Source organism: Coturnix japonica, chromosome 4, assembly GCF_054131305.1.
Source record: "Coturnix japonica strain WE chromosome 4, WE-NBRP24, whole genome shotgun sequence".
Classification (NCBI taxonomy): domain Eukaryota; kingdom Metazoa; phylum Chordata; class Aves; order Galliformes; family Phasianidae; genus Coturnix; species Coturnix japonica.
Window position 1 is genome coordinate 66,789,054 of NC_140666.1, and position 24,123 is coordinate 66,813,176.

Genomic DNA, 24,123 nt, shown 5'->3' on the forward strand with positions numbered 1-24,123 from the left:
ATGTGTGTGGAGGAAGGAGGAACACAATACTTCTGACATCTGAGAATGATAATGAGACTAGAAAATAGAGCAGTTTACGTAGGCAGGTTAGTGAAGCACACTTTTCCAAGGCTGTTTGTTTTGGATCCAACACTGGCTAACAGTAACTAAAAACTACCGTCACCCCATGTCTCCGCTATAATCCAGATGTGGCAAGGTATTAACTTCAAATGAGTTATTTCCATAGTACAGGGATCTAGATCATGCAAGATACTATCACAATGGACTAACCATTCCCTTTTTACTCATCTTGGAGTAAAACAGTTAGGAAAAGCACCAAAAACATGCTCCTAAGCCAATTACAAGACAGCTTACAAGATGACTTACCATGAAAAACGGGAATGTCTGTGGGACTCCAGCTCCAGAATCTATCATTACTGAGGGTCATTTCACTGAACTGTGCATGAGCCTTAAAGAACTTTGTGTTATTTCATTTTGCATATTAAATATATTTTCTTTTTCTGTGAAAATTCCCAATGCTTCTATTCATACCATGTTGATGAAAAATCTGTACTTTGTACTGATAGAAAATCTATTTCTGAGAGTCTTCTTAAACTGACAGATACCAACAATTCCCAAACACCTGGTGTTCTCAATGCCTTACTATTTCACACTGAGTTACTATTTCATAAATATTGAATGGCTGATTTCTTATCATGTCGTGCTTCAAAAGATAAATAAGCACTGCATTCTTGTACAGAGAGGAATCTGTGGATACAGAAGATTAATGAAAACAAGAACTGAGGATGAAATTTAATTAGAAGTACATTCTTCCTATCTTTTTCATTTGGATAACTCCATTACCTATTAAGTTATAACTTACAGATTGTTTTCAAAGATAGAAGTGTCGATAAAATTAATGAGTAGTCCTGTAGTATCCAGGCAACAATTTGGATTCAAGTAGTAAGAATTCAGTTCCCTTCCTATCATAGATTTTCTTGAGTGATTGGTGTGCAACTTTATTTCTAAGTACCTAATGTGTAACAAACAGCATAAGCAATGGGATGAGGAAAATATATTAGTGACATTGAGAAAGGGGAAAAATCTATACAGAAGTTGATGGCGGTGTGGCACATTTATTATTAGTATCTTTTAAAAGGTCATTTTTCCTGATTCCAGAATAAAAACACATATGAAGACCACAACAGCACTGTTAGATAGAGCAAATTCTCAGCTACAAAACAGTATTTTTCATGACAGACACCATTATTAGCTATGCATTTTTGCCAGCAATGAACAAGAGCCTGCAAGCTGCAGAGGTGACCCACTGTTGCTGTTGCCACTGCTGAACTGCATCCACCACCACCTCACTGTGCTCTCTTTTACTTTTTTCACTAACATTCAACAAGTGTCAATAAATGTCAATGGGTGCATCATTTTTCTGCATGGAGAAATTCAATGACAAAACTCGTCTTCGAACACACTTCCATGTTAGACACCCTTTTGTCAGACTGCCCCCTCTGCTGCCAGCTGTCACATGGAAACAAAATGTAATGCAACAGCAGTGGGAAGGTTGAACCTCTACTGCAATCCCACCAACATCCACCTCATGTAGGCCAACACGATAAAAGAAGAAATGTTACTTCTGGAGCAGTGCTCTTAAAAGAAATACAGTCATTATCTGCTTGTGGATAGTGATAACTTACGTATCCTACACAAGTTTGAATGGCTGACATAAACACATACAAAACTTGTGACACAAACTGCGGAATGATAAAACAAACTTCCAATAGAGTAGTAAAACTAGCCTCTTGCTACTTACATATGGAACTGCTTCTTGGCACAAATTCATTTCTGTAAACTGACAAGAAGTGAGCTGTGCAGCTCATTTAACATCTGAGCTTGAGAAATTCAGGCCCTTGTCCTCCTCCAGTTGACCCAGTAACTTGCTTACATATGGCCTCAACAAGCTCTGAAAAGGTGTGGATTTATTGCGTACCTAAGGGAAAAACATATCCTTGGGTCTCAAATTCTGAAGATATTTGGATTCCATTGTAAAATCACCAGAAAGGGTATTTTTGGTACAATATGAATATTTTAAGATTCAGATGCACACACATATATACAAGTATACAAACGTATATTTACATGTACATAAATGTATGCATGAATTTTATTCAAAATAACAATACAAAAGTAGGAAAGGTGGTATCTGTAATCAAATGCAGATGACAACAAAATATAGAACATCTCTTCAAAAGATTGTATCTGAGTAAGTAGCTCTGGGATTTTCTTTTTTAAGCCTGAGGAAACTGATCTACCTTGCTTGTCAGAATACCACTGAATACTGATATAAGCATTTCTGTTCATTTAAGCAGCATAAATGAATAAACATGTGAAGGGAATGATCTGAGCTGAAGAAAATGATGTATTATTCATGCTTCTAACAAGTCTTACTCACGCCTAGTATAAATTGAAACCTAAAGTGCAAATCTAGGACACTGAGAAGATTTTTCAGTCATGCTGAGTTATATTTAAATTTAATCTATGCCAGTAGTTATGAGGTTATTTCATGTTTTGACATCACCACACAAGCATTTCACAGTGTAAAGCTTCTTTTCACTGGCTACTCTTTGGGAAACAGTCTTCTCCCATAAATTATGACTGTGGCAGTTTCTGCAAATTAAACAGCTAAGTTGTCTTAACTGGAGGTGTAACAAACATAAAGATGGTGACTGATTTACTTCCATATGACATGCATCTGAAGAAAAATATTTAAATCAGAACTGAAATACGAGGATGTTGCCCAAGAGAGGAAAAAAAAAAAAAAAAAAAAAAAAAGTTTGTATTTGTAATTCTATTTTCTTTAATGAAATATTCATATAGTGCTGTTCCTGATATGCTGTGTTAACTCGGAGATGCAAAGGGAAGACGTTAATTCCTAGAATATAATATCTGGGTTTTTATCATCAGTGGTGGCCCTAATTTCTCAGTAATTATTATTTTCAAAATATTGTAATCATACTGAACTCCTATGCACTGCAAAACTCACTGTCAGACTGCATTCAAGCCCAAAGATGCCTAAAAACTTAACCTACAGACCACCTAGCTTTAATTACCCAAAACTGGAAAAGAAATGAAGAAAATAGATACAGGTACTGTTCTGAAAGAAGAGTTTCATTCAGTGGCAAAAATTGGACCCACAAGGTAGGGCAAGTAATTTCATCTTAACTGGATTTTAAGACCACTGGGAGGTAGAGATGAGCTGTTAGAGCGTCTGTATCTCTTTCTTCTCAAGAGGATTCTACTAACAGAGCTACAAAATAAGTTGTATCAAATGCAAGTAGTTGGGTCTTCTTGCCTCTTCCAAGCCTATGAAATTACAGGACCATGCAAGCAAGAAATCTAACTCAGCATTCATTTTTATTACTCTAAATGTATCACAGTTTGCAAATAATCTTACTGGTGTTCTCTTTCTGTATTAATTCCTGGATGTTTGTGCATAGCACTGTGGAGCAGACACACCTAGCTAGAGGAGGTGCAGTATAAGGTATCTAAGCATAACACTACCAGGTCTGTTTGATCTCATAGAAACTATTACTACCCCTGTAAGAAGAGTTTTTCCACTGGTCAAGCTGTATGGAATTTCCATTAAGAAACAATTCAGCCTGTGAAAAAAACTGCAGAGAGAAACCAAAAGAAGAGTATTATCAGACTGGATTTTTTTTCTCCTCTGGGCTTTTCCAGCTCTTAGAGAGGAAAGTAGTTGTAAATGAGAAATTATTTTACATACTACTACACAAACATTCTAAGAAATAAAGAACAACTCTGAAAGACTGTGAATGAGACCAGGGTTCCTGAGGATGGAAGACTCTGCACGCTAAGTTGGTTACAATTTGTCTCCCAAAGGAGAGCGTTGGGCAAAAGATCTGAGTCTGGTAATGTGTTAAAGTTCTATAACAGTGAAGCAGGCAATATCCAGATTTAAAATATCTAATAATGCATTCACACTTCATGTGACTGTACAATGGTATGTTACCTGTTTCCAGTAGCAAAACTTTCACAGAATAACAAAATTCTTGTGGCTGGGAAGGACCTCAAGAGACCGTCTAGTCCAATATCCCTGCCAAAGTAGAGTCAGATATAGCAGCTTACTCAGGATTGAGTCCAGTTCCATTAAAACATCTCATCAGATAAGAATGCACACCATCTCTGGGCAATCTGTTCAAGTGCTAAACATTTCCAGCTCTCTCAGCCTTTGCTTGGAGGAGAGATGCACCAACACCATCATAGTCATGGCCTTTTGTTGGACTCTCTCGAGTCATTCCATGTTTCTCCTATACTGGTAAGCCTAGAACTGCACACAATACTCCAGGTATGGCCTAGTGTTCTGCAGAAGGGAAGGATAGCCTCCTTTAACTTGTGAACAATTCTTTTTGTAATAGAGCCTAAGATTGCTGGTTCATGGTCAGCTTCTTGTCCACTGGGACCACACGGGCCTTTCCAGCTGGTCAATCCCCTAGTGCATATGGGCACTTGGAGTTCTTCCACTCCAGGTCTAGGGTTGTACATTTTCCTCTAATTAACTACAAATTATTCCTCTGGGTCCGTTTCTCTAAGGTAGAGGGGTTCATCTGAACAGCAGCGCAACCATATGGTATTTCAGACATTCATCTCTGGTTTGTTTGCATGTAAACTTGCTTAGGTGCAATCTGTCACATCCTTCAGGTCAGAAATGAAGATATTAAAACAGTATTAGCCTCAGAATAAACCCTTGGGTTATGTCACTAACAACTGGCCTCCTGACAGGCTTTGTGTCACTGATGAGCTTGACACTCAGCCAGTTTTCAGTCCACCTAACTTTTCGCTTATTGAGTCCATATTTCATCAGCTTCATTGTAAGGATGTTATGGCAGACAGTCCTAAAGTCTTGATAAAGTCAAGATAAACAAGATTCATTTTGTCCTCTGAGCTAGTCATTCTGTTATAGAATGCTATGAGTTTTGTCAGGTATGCTTCCTACTCCCAGTTGCACAGGGCCCCGTCCAACCTGGCCCTGAATACATCCAGGGATGGGGCATCTGGATAGCCTGTTCCAGAACCTCACCACTCTCATAGTAAAGAACTTCCCCCTGACATTCAACCTAAATCTTCCCTCCTTGAACTTAAAACCATTTCCTCTTGTCCTGCAGTTATCTACCCTTTCAAAGAGCTGACTCCCCTCCTGTTTATAGGCTCCCTTTAGGTACTGAAAGGCTACAGTGAGGTCACCCCACAGCCTTCTTTTCTCCAAGCTGAACAAGCCCAGCTCCTTCAGCTTGTCTTTGCAGGGGAGGTGCTTCAGCCCACTGATCATCTTTGTGGCCTTCCTCTAGACCCTCTCCAACAGCTCCCTGTCTTTCTTGTATTGGGGGCCCAAGACACAGCGCTCCAGATGGGGCCTCACAAGAGCAGAGAGGGATAATCACCTCCCTGCTGGCCACTGACTTCCACATCAGTTGTGAAAATTCAGCAGGTCTAAGCTTATTCTTCTTCATTGTTTATGGTTGTCAAACATCTTAACTGCCATGATTCCACTGGACCATTACAATAAAGCTTCATTGAAAACATTTACATACACAATTCCTCAACCAAGTCATTACTGCAGAGGTGAAGAATAATGGCCAAAACAGAAATATGATTCTGACAATCGTTTCACTGACAGTTTCGTGACCAGCAAGATACAAAGCTAAATCTGTCAGATCAACTGGAAACCTCAAGCTAACCCTGAAAGTGGTTTTAAAACTTCCAAGGCTTTACCATGTCTCATTATAACATAAAATCACTTTTCAAATCAGTAATACTGTAAAGGAACTGAAAATTTAACAAGTCTGAAAAACAATGCAGTACTACAACCCTCTTTCAGAAAAAGCTTTTGATTTTATGAGTTAGTATTGTCTGGTGATAAAGCATTTGCCACAGAATTCTGTACAACAAGAAATTCCTGTTATGTAGTTCTGTTACTGCAGAGGAAAGTATAGAATGACAAAATGCAAACAAAAACTTATAAGATGCATTGCAAGATACCTTAGGGATCAATTTCTTTTTAATCATAAGGTGATGATGCCTTAAAACTAATAAGCAGAGAAACAAAAAATGAGAATATTAACAGGCTGCTCATCAGGAATTTTTTTTTCTATTGTTTCCTCTTTTTTCTTTTTCCATAAATGTAGGCACATATCAAACATTTAAACACTTAAGTACAAATCTTCTGTTTTATCTAGAGAAAGAACAATCAGCCAGCATTGTATGTTGGCTGGAATTGCTGATTGTATCCAACATTATCAACATTCTTTTGCTTCAGCAGATCCAAATTACTTTATTAAATTTTCCTGGCAAGAGTTTACTGTGTATGAAAAATGGATGTTCTTGAAATGCTTCCAAGTTGTTAATCAACTGGCATGTTCTTTATGTCTCTCTAAAAGGTTTTGAAGAACAAATATACAGCACAGATCTGGAGAGAAGGAAAAAAAAAAAAAAAAGAAAAAGAAAAAGAAAAAAAGGAAAAACCACCAAAAACAAAATAAACCAAACAGCAGAAATTATGTTGAGTAAAACAAACACACTACCATAGATTATACCAGAATACCATGGTTTGTCAGATGAAGACAAAGGGTTGGCCTATTTGGCTTGAGGGAGATGAAAATGTGTGCTTTCTCTGTTGGCAACAAATAATAGTTAATAAATCCTCAGCACACTGGCTTTTTTTTTTTTTTTTTTAATCTGTATAGTATTATATAGCAAGTATATCCAAGTTCCATCTTCATTGGCTGCATTTCATGCGGAGCTCCTTTTGGAACTCATATTACTCTTTCAGTGTAACAGCAAAAACAAGTTCAGCAAGCCTATGAGTGTTTTTGCGGTAGTTCATAGGTTCATGCTTACTGAAAAAACGTAAAAACACTCATCAAACATGCCTTTACCTTATAGGACTAAGGTGCTGTTATTTTACATTAGAGACAAAGTTAAATTATAATTTTAAATACTAGTTGGAAGTTTTATGAGATTTATATTCTATCTAATAAGAATTTGAAAGCAGGTAAGCAGGAATCTCGTAGCTCATTCTGACATCATCTGTAATAAGAAGGAAACTGTACAGTCACATCTTTCTCAATATAATTATCCAAGCTGAAGCAGAAAGGTCAAACCTTGTAAATCATTTGCAGGCTAATCAGGTAATCATTCAGAACAGAAGGTTTTAGCAGAATAATGTTCAGGTAGTCATATGTATACTTGAACATTACATAGAAATTCAAAGTCATTTCAACCCAATTGCTTGGGATTCTGACTCCAGTTTTAGCATGGTTGCTCCTGTACAAATTGTACTAAGTGGAAAACTAACTAAGAAAACAAAATTTTTAATACTTACTATCTATGAGGAAAAGAGTGGGGGGAAGCAATTAAGAAAAACAAATCTGCATATACATAAAGATGATTGACTTAAGAGAAAATTGACTACAAGGATGTACAAACAGATACAGAAACCAATTTTAGAAATATAGAGTCACAGCTTCCTTTTCCGATTTTTTGAAAACAAGATCTACTAATTAGTCTGAGATCTAATTGGTTATGAAGTTCTCCTAAAAATAGAAATTCACATTTCCACTTCACAGGAAACAAAGGCATATCAAAAATCTGGCCATGTTCTAATTTGGAGTAAATCTGAGTATTCTCAGTACTTCCTATTAAATAAAATAAAATGTTATGTTAAAACAGATTATTTTATACTTAATTTTTTTTTTATCTTACACTACTACAGATACATGCAAGTTACTGGAAGTTATCATAGCCTAACTGATTTATCATAGAATCATAGAATATGATTTATCATGGAATCAAAGATCATCTAGTTTCAAATCCCCTGCCCTGGGGAGGGTCACTAAAATTTATATTATATCATGATATAACATGGCAACTTGGTGTACCAGAGTTGGTTATTCTGTTTTTATATTATTTCCACATAAAAGAAAAAGCTGCTGCTACACTGCTTATTTTCTAAATCAAGATTGTGCAACATTTTAAGAACTGTGGCTTGATAAGAGTTTTGGGACTCCTAAAAAACAAGTTTACAGTTTACTGGAAATTGATAGTCTCAGCAGTAGCTTGCAGAAATAATTGGCCAGCGTAACCAAAGTGATCAAAGTTACACAGGTCTAAGGCAAATCTATCCATCAGGTTGGAAGGATAACTTCTTCAGATTAGGCAGTTTGCAGGCCAGCAACATTGCTGTAAATCAGATTTTTTTTTTCACTTATGCTGCAATGTGTGTGATACTTTGACACAAAATATATTGCTTCAATTTCTGCATCCAACAGCATAATGAAGAAGACAAGCTTTTGATCTTTCCAAATATTCCCTATGCATATGCGTATATATGTAGGTTGTTGTTATTTTTTATTTTTATTTTTAATATCCTAGTCTTCATGAAACTATGTGTTATTCTGTCAGGTATTCTTTATTGATCAGCCCTTGCACCCACATAAAAAGAAGACACTGGAGATATTTCTCACAGTTAAAATGTATGCATAATGGAAAATTGGAGGAGTACATGGACTTACTTTATATCATCAAATGATATAGGGACTCAGCTCATCTTTTGATTACTCATACTGTATGCATCTGACTTGTGCTTAGGGTCTAATTTAAAGCAAATCAACTAGTTCCTCTAAGGCAATGCTTTGGTGCAGTCCAGAGGTAATTTTTTTCCAAATACTCCAAACTAAACATAGCATGGACGAGAGTACACCAGGACTCTTTCTTCCATACAGTACTCTAACACTATTCCAATAGTCTCATCCTCAGTAGACCTTAAATGCATTTCTAGTGTCCTTATAAATCGTTCTCCATGCATACAGTACAAAACTTGGGCATCATCCTATAAACGTGTCACTCTAGCAGCTATGACAGAAGTCTTACATGATGGCACACACTTTTAGTAGAAAAAGCACAAAGTGAAGGTGTACACAGAAGTACACCACCTGTAGACAGTCAGATTCAGAATTAATATTTTTTCTATGTGGATGTGAACCATTTTGTCTACTGCAAAGTACTATACTACCACTAACACCATATTCACTATTTTTCAATTTTCTTCCAGAGATGTCACCATGTTACCTATTCAAAATCCATTTTTCCTCCTCTAGTATGAAATACACTTAATTTTGCAAGGTACAGCTGGAAATGACAGATGCTCTCCTTTGGCAGATCAATGAGTCTGAACAGTAGGTATGGGAAAACTGTAGTCCCTGCTGGAAAATAGGCCCTTTTCTGTGGAGGGTAATCCTAGCAGAGAGGAATGAGTCTTTGATAAAAGCACAAAGGTATATCACATTAAAACTCATAAGGAGTCCTTTCCAGATATTACTTCAGTGAGAGGAAGATAGGAAAAAAGAACACTGCTCTAGAATTTTAAGGAAAGGTAACATCAAAATACATTCATAAAAGCATACAGATTGCAATTCCATTCCTGCCTTGTTTCTGCTGCCCCAGATGCCAGTTCCTGTAAGACCATGCTCTTACGGGATTATCATAACAAACAACCATTTTCCAGTCTGTTGACTGAAATTCTTAGTAACCTCAAAAATGAGTTTTTCTTCTTATACAGAAGAAAAAAGATTTGTTTTCCCCTCTACTGTCAATAAATGGGGAGATTACTCTTAAATACAATTGTGTTTTTCTTGAGAGATGACATGCATGGACCCGAATTTTGCTTCAAAATAAAGTAGAAGATGATGAAGTTTGATGCATCAACTTCTTATTTGTCTGCTTTTAACACAGTATCCAATACATAGAGGAACCTTATTTTCCACAGAGCATGGTGTGTTTCATGAGTCAGAGCCTATGTCTAAATGAACTTCACCTGTAAGAGATGATCTAAAACATTTAATTAGTGCAAAAGTACTTTTGTATTATCTACGATATATAGCTTTGTGATTGCAATTTTCAGTATATTCTGTAAAATAAAACAGTGAAAACAATCTGCTCAGATTGCTCGCACAACTGGAGTGCTTCAATAGATGTCTATAAGCTCTTCAGAAGAGATAGGCAAGGAAGGAGGGATGGTGGCATGGCTCTTTGTGTTAGAGAGTGTTTTGATGCTGTTGAGGTCTGGGCTGGGAATTATAAGATTGGAAGGGGTCCCTTCCAACCCAAGACATTCTATGATTCTATGAACGAGAAAAGCATTAGCCTGAAAGAAGGATTGCTCCTGTCACTGTGAGAAATTGAAATAGAAAATAACAATACACAAACAGCATCAATATTTTTCATGTGACAAGTTTTTGGTTGTTGCTTTTTTTTTAATTTTAGTGGAAGAATAAAACAATCTGCAGCAAACAAATGTGTTTGCTTTATCACACGCTGTTTCTCTCTGTGTGTATTTGATCAGTTTACTCAATTGGTTTAAACCCATGCCCTGTTCCAACCTGTACTTCCTTCCAAAAATTGTTCAAGATGAAGAGCTATCTAATGCCAAATTAGCTTGGGGATAGCACAAGTAGCGAGTAAACAAATTAAGGCAATTACTGTTGGAGTATCATCCTTAAAAGGAAATATATCTGCAGAAAGACAGAATGGCCCAGGAATGTTTTGATAGTAGCTCTAATCTAGCAGACAAAAATTTCCCCTGCTATGGCTACTAACATGAATTTTAATCAATGTTAAAAAGCTACTCTAGAGGTTTCTAGTTATTATGATGCTGTAGGAAAACATTCAGGACATGGTATATCACTTGAATATGAACACAAAGATGAAAAAGCCACTCACGGTAACTTTTAAATCCTAAAAATGGCCTGCAGCATCAAATCACTCACAATCATTGAAGCTCTGAAATACTGGTGGGATTCCAAATCAACTGAAGTGCCAAAAGACCAACTGGAAATACTTTCAGATCATTATTAAACTCTGAAAGCATTTACAGAATTCATACCGCCTAATCAACAGCAGTTTTTCCTCTCCTGATATTAAAACAACTGAAAGCATGTATCTGATGCAATATGTGACCTACCAATCTGAAAATCCATTGACTAAAATATTGACTAAAAAATCATTTACCTTAAAAAGAAAATCTCTATATATAAAATAATAAAATCATAATATATACATTATTTAATATTTATTTTATATATATTTGTATGTGTATATATATTTATTTTATATATACATATATATAAAGAAAAGTCAACACCAACAAAAAGCAAACAAACAAGAAAAAAGAGCCAAAAGCCCACATGACATTCCATCCATTTTAAGTCTAGTATGAAAAAATGGAAAAATGCCAAAGCATGAAGAAAAACATTGCTCTCTGTGACAAGCAAAGGAGCCTGAAAAGTCAAATTGCTTTAGTGCTCAATCAACTTCAGAATGTTGTAGTGGCAATCAGATCAGCAGGTAACCTGTTCCAGTTCCAGCATTGTTACTGAGCTCTGAAGCAGACTGTGCAAATCAAATGTTCAAAAGATATCTAAGGAAAATGTTAGAAAGCAATAAAAACTGTCAGCACTTGTTATCAGGTATTCTGATAGATGCGTTCTTCTGAATTTCATACTATCAAATGCCGCTCTGAGTGCATGCTATTTTGGGCAGTAATGCATTTGTCAGTGATAGGATGAAGATGAGTCAGTATTTTCATGCTGTATTTAGCTAACTTAAAGACATGCATGTTCTAATAGCTAAACAACTGGTGTAAATTAATCAGAAAATAAGACAGATAAAGAATTTTTAAAATGTTTGGAAAAACAGATAACTTAGTCATATTTGTGATTTAGATTGTGCTAAACTCCTTAAGACAAAACTATCCTGTAAGATACAAATACAGTTTATCCATGGATAGATTACACTGTAATGCTACCAAGAAAATTGAAATGACAACTGGTTGAAACATAAGGAATAAGATATATCTCATATATCAGATCAAGTTTTATCAGAGACGTGCTTCTGTTTTACTGAATCCAGTAACCATGCTTAAGACTGATCTCCAAATGAATCTTCATTCTTTCAGTAATACCCTTTTGGATTCCCAGATCTGATATTCTGAGCCTACAACAAGCACAATCTCAAAAGAAAAGAAGAAGAAAAAAAACCAAACAAATCCTAGAAATGTACAAAATTTTCTAGAGTTTGTTCACAGCACTCATGCAATGCCCTGGGAATTCAGCATAAACTGAGGCAAACATTCTGGTCATTCTTCAGTCTGGAAAGTAGGTAGGAAGGACTACAGACAAGTTAAAAATTATTATGTGTACTAGTATTTCTATTAGTCTTTCTAAGAAAATTTATGAGGTTGGATAAAGAATGTTAGAGATAAGCAAGGGGCAGAGCAGGGAAAGAGTATTATGCTACCTTACATAACTGTTCTTGGTGCATTTTTTCAAGTCTTCTAGGAAGCTTATTTTTGACCATTAAGGCAGGGAGTTGTGATTATGAAACACCAACAGTCCATACTCAATTTCTCTTTATTGCATGCATGGGATGAAAAGATTTCAAATATTACAAAGCTTTGAACAGTAGTCTGGGTCTTTGTTCCTCAAAGAAAATTCCAGTGCATCAGCACAATGATAAGCTTAGGGATGCTCTGTTTTCTGCAGTCAGAAATTGCTCAAATACCCAGCCTACGAGGCTGCAAAGCTGGGAACACCACAAAATGTCTTGCATGGATGGCAAGTTCTGGCACTGAACAAATGTCAACTCTGATATTCAGTGAACAAATTCCTGTAAAGAGCTGTAATGTTCCTTTGACAAAATTTAGCCTTAGCTAGAACAGAATATTGTTATGGGAAAAAAAAAGAAGTAATATGTAGTAAACACATAAGAAACATACAATATGGGGTTTCCTATTATCAATTACTATGTAATCAGCCCTTCAGCCTGCTGCTGAAATTATGATTATCTCAATTCTGCTCAGTATGGCTGCTTGTTTTACCACTCTCTGAAAAAGACCTGCCAAGACGCATTTGGACAACACTGTCAGAATTTTCTCAGTTTGAAATTTGGGTGGTCCTACACAGAGCCAGGAGTTGGACTTGGATGATCCCTTCCAATTTTGGATGTTTTATGATTCTATGAATTATCCCAGATTTAAAAGCAGAAGAGTGGCACAAAGAATGTACAGTAAAATCCCTACCATTAAATAGATTATCTTAATTACAAAATTTTAGCATATAGAATCAACAAGTAAATTGCTAACATACCAGAATAAACAATTACGGTGCTCACTGTCAGCAAATAGGTGGTAATGCCAGGCTGAGAGGGCATCAGGACTGGTATCTAGATCAGCAACAGGTAAAGTCATATGTAAAGCCATATATCCTGCGACTTTTAAACTCTTCCTAGTGTAGATTTATTGATCTACTGTTTATGCAAAAACTAATAAAATAAAATAAAATAAAAAATTTTAAAAACCCAACACATTAGCATTGTGATCAGCAGCCAGCTTCTTCCCAGGGACATGTAACATTATGGAATGATCTTCTGTGGAAGATGACAAAGCTCAAGCAAAAAGAACAGTAGAAAAAAAAATGAATCGTTTTCTTTTGTAGCCTATTCATGGCAGTATCACTGCAGCAGAGCAATGAGCACCAACAGCTGTGACACTCGAGATGGGTCCCTGCTCCTTCAGCCTGTGTCATCGGAGGGACCCTACATCATCGCAGTCGCTGGCTTTTCCAGCACCACACCGTGGAAGAAACGCCAAACTGCAGCTTTCCATTGGCAAACTATGAAGAGCTTGCAGATGTTAACTTTTTACTTTCATTCTTTTTTTGCCTCTTATTTCCCTGTGAGTGGCTTCTTCCTTTTTAAAATAACAACGAACTCATGTTCAAGATATACTGAATCTGTCTGTCCTCCAACCACAGATTATGTTATGGGGTATGGTGTGACCCAGCACCCCAGAATACCCACTGATACGCAGGCGGCCCCTCGGCTGCCCTCTGCTGCCGGTGCATCTGCAGTTGGCCTGGGGACTGCCAAGCCCTCCTGTCCCCATCACCTCTGTGCACCAGCCACAGCAGTACACACCATAAAGCTATATGAGAAGTCTCTGTTCTATTAGCAGTACTCTGTATGAGTATAGAAGTTCCAGTCTTTTCTACCAAGATGTAACACATTACAAAACCCAGAACCTGAAGCATTTCTCCTTATGCTGGGAAAATTAAGAAGTCTTGCTATGATACGCTGAAATGAGGCCAAAGAGCTCATTCCAGTAGGAACTGAAAATGTAATTTCCATCGAATGAAAAATTCAATAACCTATCTGCTAACCTTCACCTCTGCTTTAGTTAGCTTCCAGAAATGAAGATAAAGGACAGTAACCTCATTCTTGCAAGCAAGCTCCTTCAAGAAAAAAGGACTCACTCACACAGACAGCTACACTGAATTGTATCCCATTGTCATTCTATTCCTTATTAGATCAAAGCTGCAGAGAAAATAGAGACATTTTACAGAGGATTAGATTTCCTGTTCTTTACTTGTATAGAAATATTCCTTCTTAGTTTCTAGAAAAATCTACTGTGTGTTTTCATGACTGCCTCTTCCTGTAACAATTCATATAACAAGAGAGTTCTGCAGACTTGTAACATAAGCCTGTGTCTGAGATAGAGGATACAGCTCTGAAATATGATAGACACAACAGCTGAACCATTGAATGCAATAAAGTAGAAGATTTCTAATTAAATCCTGGCTGTTAATTATTATAATATCTAGTACTTCACACTTCTGTATACCGTGTATGTTAGCCTAGATAAACTTTTAAAAAAGAAAGTTATATGAGATAAATAATGAACTGTAAAAGGCAACAAAACTCCTATACATGCACAAATTAAAAAAGACGTGCATCATAGTATTAAATCATTTGTATCCTAATCAAAATTCTTGAGGACAGTTAAAGCCTAAAATGTTTCTAAGTGCTCCTGTGCTGCAGTGAGGCCAGTGCCCAGCCAGATCTCATTCGGACTCAAAACAGTGGGACATCGTGGCAGGATTATCTGTACCAATATGCCCCGATTTTTCAGCATTTTCACTGCAGTTTGGAAACATGTGACCTCCATTACGTGCTTTCAAACTCATGTTTGCTCTGAATTTTAGAGAGGCTAAGGCAGCCTGCTGAGGAAGGCAGAACAACATCCCTAGCATCTGGAGAAACCTCAAGTCTGCCTGGTATTGTGCTATGCTCTAGAGTAGAATTCTTGACACTAAGTATACAGCAACTAACAGACTTTTCACAGAGATGTGTCAATACAAAATACCGTTTAACTGAAATGAACAGAGGTTAATAATAAACCTTTTGCAAATGAAATATCGCCGCGGCAGCAGGGGGGACGACAAGCGTCACTGACCTCCGAACGCCAGCGGATGGCAGCACCGGCACAGAAACTGGAGACACGGAGAGCTGTCTTTATGGCAGCGAGCGAGATTCATGCTTCTGGAATAATTGCCGCAATCGAGGCATATTAAGCTTCATTATAAGGTTCCCTCCTCTTTGATTATATCCTCTTTCTGAAGTTCCAACAGGAAATGCATAATGTACGTTGATTAACCAAAAGATTACTACTTTTTTTTTTTTTTTTTCCCGACTAAGAAAACTAACCTTGTAATGATCTGGAATCAGCACAAAATACTTTGTGTACCACTACTAACGTCATGTTTTCAGTTACAGGGCAACATTTCCTGAGTGGGGATGGGAGGAGAAGACATTCCTCAGCAAGAGGCATTTTCATTGCATTGAAGTGAACCTGTTGCTATTTACCTTGCAAACAAAATAGACGATTTTTAGCCAGTATTACTCCCCAAGCACTGAAGAGAGATCTACTGTGTTGCTCCTGAAAAGCTGGATCGACATACAAATTTCCAGTAGGTTCAGCAGATTCAGCAGCTGTTATTTTTAACTCAATTGTATTTGTTAAATACACAATTTAAATAGCCTCAGTATAAGCAAATAAAGCTACAAAATGAAATATTTCATGGTTCAAATTCCAGGAAACATTTCTATGCACATATATATGCATACACACACATGCACACACTTTTAATTTAAAACAAATTTGAAACAGACACAGAATATGCCGTTTGTACACATTGTAATCCTTTAATCACTATCAAGCTAAACCGTCTTAAGAAGAGTACTTCCTTCGCACTGTAAACTTGCCCTGGCCCTTCTATAAATATCTGAAGAACTGAATCTAAAACTAATTCATTTTCGAGTGTGATTAAAGCTATTCTCTTACATATGCAACTCAAGCTCATTGTGACACGCTAAAAATTAAGTTACTGTATAAAAAAATAATTAGTTTAATTAGTTACTTATTAATTAGTTACTTATCTGAACTTACACCAAACTCGCAGCTAGAAATCCTATTGACAAGCTCAGCAAAATAAAAAAGCCTTCAACATCACAAACAGTAATGAAACTGCCAAATATTTAAGATATCACACATTGCTAATGGTTCTTATTCCTGCAGAGGGTACCAGGAGTGGGGAAAAGAAACTCATTTGCCTATTGCACCTCGAGGAAAAAAAAACTTTCCATAGTCTTCATTCTTTTTACCATACTTATAGTAGAAATCCATTGACAACTGTACAGATTTACTGTTAGTTAAAATAAGTCATAAATATGTGTTAAACTGAAAACTGATTTAACTATTTACAGTGGGAAAGTAATCCATTTGATTCAATACTCTGACTGCAGTACACTAAGCCTGCACAGGGCCTTGAAGACCTAAAAATACTTTGTTAAGATTACAGTTAGCTACCCAAACATTAAAAAGGAAAGAGGAAGAGGTAAAGAGACAAAAGTTCCTTACAGGCTGTAATGAGTTCCTCTCAAGTAAACAAGGTTAAGAGGATTCAGATGAAAGTTGAAAGTTTTAGATACACAAAGAAACGAAAGTTTACATGCAATGGAATGGAGACTGCTGGTCCAAATGTAACCGCTGAGCAAGCCATAAACATTGGTGACCATTTTTTTATTATCCTTCCACAAAGGCCTGAGAAATGTGACAATCTATGAAAAATAAGTCACTGATGTCTGAACTCAGTTTAATCAAAATATTTCTTGTCTCACTCTCAATAAATTGAATAATGGCTAGTCATAAAGGAACTTGAGACTGGTTGACAGACTATTTCACATACACATACAGTGGTTTTGAGCCACATTTTCCCACATTTGCACATGATAGAGGAGATGGAGGAAGCACAAGAGAAGAGGAAAATAATTAATAGGCTTCTCATGGGGCAATTTAAGGGACTGAGTATCAAGCAAAAATGTAAATTTTTTTGCCAGGTTTGATGGCAGCTTGTTGTAGAAACCTTCATTCAAATAAAACCTTTTAAAATGGTTAATAGTAAGAAACCGTATAAATTTTGTGTGCTTTTTCCATGTGCTTTTTCCAGAGAAAATCCACCTTCTCATAAGATCCAATGAGCCTTAATTCTCCTTCGGTTTCTATTTGCGGTATGTTGGGCTTTGCTTGAAATTCTTCACTAGGATCCCATAAAGAATGCCAAGCAAACCTTTGCCTCTCACAAACAGTAGCTACTTTTATGCCCACAGTCAGTATTTCTCTTCAGGAAAGGTAATCTCTAAGTCACTCTTTCTCAAGAGACTGAAAGACATCATGGGTGCCAATACCTTTCTTCAGGGTACAGATATCTAATGACAGATATCCATGCCTTTCTGTTTTGACTTGCACCCAAGCAAACGACTGAAAATTATAATGTATAATAATGCAAATAGATTTTGTCACTCTGTACAATATGAGAGAATCACAGAATTTTCTGCATCATGAACTTGCAAACTTATTGTTTTCATCTAGCACTGATTTCAATTAATATTTAAAATTGTACATTAAATTATATTTAACAAATATTCAAGTTAGAAACAACACTATGCATTCTTGAAAGAACATCTGCTAAACTATGATAAATCAAGAATAACAGTGACAGGACAAGAAGATTTGGAATCTTACAAAAAGATTTGGCAGACCAAAAAATTTCCTATCAGTTCGAAGAGATCTTCACATTTGGCAGAATACAGACTCATAAAATCCCATCTGACCTCTTCCTTATGACAAGTGTCATGACAGACAAATGCATTTCAAGATCTATCCTACTGGCAACATTCTGTGCAGTAGCATCAGATGGAGCAAGGTGTGACCTTAAAAAAGGCTTCATGATTCACTTCTGCATTGCAGGAGAGCATTTAATCTTTCCAAGTATTTCCAGATATGATCGACTGCATAATGGTGGCTTATTTCTAGGAAGCTTTTTGGTTGCTAATGCATAAAGCTTCGGATTCTGCTGTCAGCTCTGGACTAACGGTTTGGGGGAAATGATCTATCAAATACCTTCTCTAATATTTATCAGTGGAACTGAACTGCTAGTCACTCAGGAGTCCATTGTCCTCCTAATCTTCCTGCTGATGGTGATGGGCATACCCCATGACATCCAGAGACCCACCTCAGTGTTTTGCAAACATAAGCTGAACATGGAATTATACTGAAAATTGCTGAACTGGGGTGGGGTTCTGCACAAAACAAGCACATTAATCACTGGAAATGTTCCACTACACGCACATTTACATCTTTCTGAAAGGGTCCTGAGGACATACTCCTTTCTCAGCAGTTAGGTTGCCTCAGTTGGGGGCCAATTCAGGTAGTGTGGTCAAGGGCTCCCTCCAGACACAGCTGTGGAGAGACTGTCACCAGGGCTGCCTTCCTTTCCCAAAGCTGCTTTTAAGATAAACCACTACCATTTTCTGTCCCCAAGAAGAGCTATGGATCCCATCACATTGTAGCTATGCCTGTGTCTGCCAGAAGCCATTTTGAGCCTCTAACACACAGCCCTACCTCATCACTGATGGCCTGTCTGACTTTGCTCAGCTTCTGGCTTACCTACCACTATGGAGAGGCCAGCCAATGCTGCTTTCTGAGCCTCATTAATTGGGAGAATACGACAAACCAAGAATCACAGAATCACAGAATGACCCGGTTGGAAGGGACCTCAAGGATCATGTAGTTCCAACCCCCAAGAAGCCAGAGTTACATAAATCGCCCACTTTTATTCATGATTTGAAGTCTTAATGGGCAGGAAGTCAGGTAAGTGGTTGTAAAATGGAATTCAAAGTTGAGAATCAATGTAGTTCTGGTTAATACCAGAAGAGGCACTGCTGCATTTTGTTGTTGTACACCTCAAAAAACAAACAAACAAAACAAAAACAAAGCAACAACAAAAAAAACTTATTACTTGACTAGAATCCCTTATCATTTATTCTGCAGTTTACCTGTTTTCTTAAGTAACTGAAAAGAACCAAAGGAGTAACGCAGGTTACTATTACTGTACATGTTTTCCAGGTAGCTTGAATTCAATACTTCTACATGTTTTTTCCACACACCCTTCCCCCCATCCAGTTTAATTCTCTGATTCTGTTAGCCAGTCAACTTTTGCACTGTTAGTGTGTGGAAAAGATTATATGCATAAACCAATTAGAAGATTGGAAGTGCTTTCCTACTGTAAGCTGGGAAACTAGTTTACTAGTGGTGAATGAGCTAATTGAGTGCTAGCAAGGTGGCAAGCTTTTTATATACCAGCAGAGACAACTAGAATAGTCAGGCAGAGAATCTAATCTATTACACAAGCATTATGCAAGGACATTAACTGGTTCCTTCCTGTAGCAATGCCAAATTTAATTCAGATATTCTCTGGATTTCACTCTTTCACATCGTTTGTTAGCATTTAATTTGCAAGATATAACTGACAGATGCAAAATTTAAATGCCAAAGAAAGCATAGTTATGAAGAAGCTGTCAAGGTAATAAGAGCTAACATTGTAGTTCAACTATACTGTGCATGAAGTTTAAAAAAAGGTTGTCACTTCCTCTATTAAATCTTTATTAATGTATTCATTCAAACATTCTAAAAAGCAATAAATACTATTCCAGAAATTAACGAACCTCAAAACATTGAGAGATTTAGTTTAGATTAGAGCTTAACATCAAGGATTAGCTGGTATATCAAGCTCCCAGTTAGCTCTTGCCCAAAATGAATCCTTCTGTGGCACATCATCAATATTAAAAAGTAGCTCTTCCACAAACATTCCCCCGTGGCCTTTCCTAAGCCCCACTTATCCCTAGAGCATGATCCTGATGACAAAGCTAATCAGCTGGACAAATTATGCATCTGTTTTTTTCCACCTAAACAGAAAGGTTTTCAAGGAAATAATTAAATAGTACAGCAATCTGCACTTGCTGGGCATGATTTTCTGAAACACATGATAAAATCCTGACTGTCTCTGTGTCAAAGGCAGGGCTTTCTGTTGATAGGGAAAAGGAAAACAGATAAACAAACACAGCCAAAATCCCCAAAACAATAGCAGAAAGCATGGCAGACAGTCAAATTCAAAGAAAGAAGAGAAAACTGACTCCTAACTTCAGTATGTTATCAATGAAAGAGACAGATTTTTTCCTATCTGCATATTGGCTGTACAAGGAGTTCCACTGCCACTGAATAAATTGGGTAGCCATGCTTTGAGGGAGACCAAAGCTACCACATGGGAGTAGCAATGGGAGATGAGCTTACTTTTTTCCTTTCATTTTGTTCTGTGTGGGTTAAATCCAAGTCATTTATGAATTAGGTTTCCAAAAGAAGAATTAAAAACCTTGATTGTAAATGGTGAACTTCTCAGAGTGAACATTAAGCAGCATTAATAGTGACTTGAGCCTCCAATCTTGATTTGATATTACATTCTATCAAAAAGTAATGGGAGAAAATAGAGGCAAGTAAGTGAATCAAGAATGCAACAAGAAGTAAGTATGGGTATGTAGTCAAGGCCAGACTCAATAGTAGGCATCAGCCTGATTTCTTCAAGATTAACATCACTTTGGCCAAAGGCAGCGACAACCGAAATAGCTATGTTAGCTAACCTCTTGAGTGATGATCATGCTGGATAAGCAAATCCTAGTGATTACATCTGGTTTAGATCAACAATAAAAGACAAAGGAATATGCTGGTGTATCTAATGGGATGCGCATGAGAGGGCATAATCCATTCCAGAAGCCTTACAGCTGCTTACATAACTTTTCAATAAAAAGTAAGCATCACACCACACTGCAGCGTGACTTTTGAGAATGAACAATTTCACTCACACAGCAAAACAAAGGTAAATTAGCAAGTAGTTTCAGAGCAGCCTTGTACAGTCAAATCCTAAACTGTGATTAAGAGATGATGAAAAGAAGTATTAACATAACCAAGATAGCACACTGGGCTAAGGGGTAAGCAATTATTACAAAAATTCCCAAGTGATCTACAACACTAGAGATAGATGGTAGCATGATTCTCTGGAGTCACTATAAAGAAACACCATCTTCTGAGGATGCTTAGATACAAAAAAAAAATATTCTAGAATGTCTAGAAACAACACCTCCCTAAAAGAGCAGAAAGGGGTCCAGAAAGAAGGCCATAACATTTAATGAAGAAAAGAACAAGATAATACCCATAATATTACAAGTAGTGACAGCTAAAGGTTTTGTCCATGTCATACCAGAAATGCCTTCAAGAAAAAAAAAAAAAAGAGAGAAAAAAAAAAAACAACAAAAAACAGTCTGCTTGTATAAGCACCCCACAGAAGCTCAAAATGTACTTTGTATTTTCCTTCACTCGTGATGTGTGATCAGTACAAACCAAGTCTCTTGGAAAAATACAAATTGGATGCCAAAATGCAATTGATTATAAAACTGCGAGACAAAAATCTTTCCATAGAAAAACAGAAGTGCCAATGCTACCAAGCCAAAGCAGATAATTAAACTATCCATCAAAACTGAAATCAGAAATGTGTATGTTTCACAGTTAGAAGAGTATATTATATCCTAAAACATTCGTACATACTGTGGGTGCTTTACCAAGAGGTTAAGCAATCAAAACATTAAGCATTATTACAAGATGAGAATCAGCAGAGATGGCTCTTAAACTGGAATGAGATTTCAAAAATTACTCTTAGGTTTATGGACACTGGAGAAAGAATTGAAGTAATCTTTTGTCCTGTCATGAAACAACAATTCTTTCTTGTGTTGCTAGAATGAAAGCAGCAATTAACCATGTGAAACAAATATAATAGATTTCCTCAAGAGATACATTAAATTAGGGGTGTGCAGGCACAGTAATAGTGACAACAGTAGGACTGCACTGATAGCTAGGCTTCTTGAAAAATAAAATCAAGCAATGTCTACATGGTATGCCTGTTCCAAACATATTAATAACAGCAACAAAAGTGCAACATAACACACAACTTCTGCTGATTCCACACACTACAGACTTCGTATATCAGCTAGCAACTATCTAATACAAACTCCCTAATAACACTCTCAAAATAGCGTCAACATGCACAAATAGAAGTAGTAGTTAAATCAGACTGTGTTTCAGGTATTTTCTGTTAAGCACTGAGTTTCATACAGAGACTGACAATAAACTATTAGTCTCAGGTGACTCACGACATTTGATTTTACAGACACTGCATAGAATCACAACTTCTGGGTTATATTCAGTAGATAAAAACAACAGCACAGCATTATCAATACATGATTTTCATTTTGCCCACCTAGATTCCTGTCTGATTTCCCCATATCTAAAAAGAGAAGAAAGGTTGACATTTGAAAGAAAGATTGAAGGAAAAAAAACAGCCCACAAGTATCTATGTTGCATTAATTACTTTGCCCTCCTTGATTAGCAAGCAAATGAGAATTATCCATCAGAGCAAGCATTGCTTTGAGGCATCCTCAGAGAGATTTTCCATTTCTTTCTCTGTTAGCTGCCCACACTGAACCAACAGCATGCCCTCCAGATCCAGCTGTCCCACTGGAGAGAAATCACCACCCACATTCCTGTGGTCTACCCATGCTCTTGACAAACCAAAGTAGAAGTAAATAACTTTGAAGAACAAAGTTATATGCAGTCTACCCATACCTTTGTAAAGCTGTTGGTTTTGTGTCACTCCTTCATCAAAGATAACTGTGTAAATACATTCAAATAAGCATTAACCAGGAATGTTCAATATTTTTCTGACTGCACTGTGGCCTTGCTCTTACAGGAGAAAACTTCATGAAAACAGGAAAAACTGTCTTGCATTTATTCCAAGCATAAGATTTTTGAATGATTCCCAAATAAATTCTCCCTCAGTCCTTCCAAGCCTCATTGCTTGCAATACTCTACAGAATTTTTTCTTATTTATCTTCTGTCCATCCTCCCATTCACTGGCTGCAAGCTAAACTTCAATTTAACCTCCATGAAATTTACTCAAAGACATTTTGTAAAAATTCAGACACTAGAAATTTCAGAATTTCAGTGATTCTAAAATAAAACATATGGGACCACTTACCTCTCAAATCTATTAACTGAGCTTTGCAACTGCAGGTGAACTATGTAGTAACAATTCACAACCCTAGGAAGGCCATCAAGAAAATCTTCCTGAAAACCATTTCGTAGATTATATAATCATTTGAGTTGGAAGGGACTCAGAAAGGTCATCTTGTCCAACTCCCCTGCAGTGAACAGAGACATCTACAGCTGGACCAGGTTGCTCAGAGCTCTATCCACTCTGAGCTTGAATGTCTCCAAGGACAGGGCATCCTCCACCTCCCTGAGCAACCTGTACTATTATAGTAAAATGCTTCTTCATTAGAGCCAATTTAAATTTCCCTTCTTTTAGTTTGAAACTATTTCCCCTTGTCTTATCACAACAGACCCTGGTAGAATCTGCCTCCTTCTCCCTTACTGTCCTCCTTTAGATACTGAAAGGCAGCTGTTCGGTTTCCCCAGAGTCTTCTCCAGGCTGAACAGCCCCAGCTCTCTCAGCCTGTGGTCCATCCCTTGGATCATTTTTGTTCCCCTGCTCTGTACACACCCCAACAAGCCTATGTCTCTCCTATACCAAGGACTCTACATGTGGATGCGTTAATCCAGGTGAGGCCTCACCAGTGCAGAATGGAGGGACAGGATCATCTCCCTCAACCCACTGACCACTCTTCTTTTAATGTAGTCTAGGATAAAGTTGGCTTTCTGTGTTATAAGGGGACACTGCTGGCTCATATCTAGCTTACCATCCATCAGTACGCCCAAGAGCTTTT

General features: G+C 37.1%; 1 protein-coding gene across 2 annotated transcripts in view; it reads right to left on the bottom strand.

Moving 5' to 3' along the window:
* The window catches only part of TRMT9B (tRNA methyltransferase 9B (putative)), a 92,198-nt gene that overhangs the window by 45,976 nt on the left and 22,099 nt on the right, over positions 1-24,123 (bottom strand). The window lies entirely within an intron of this gene.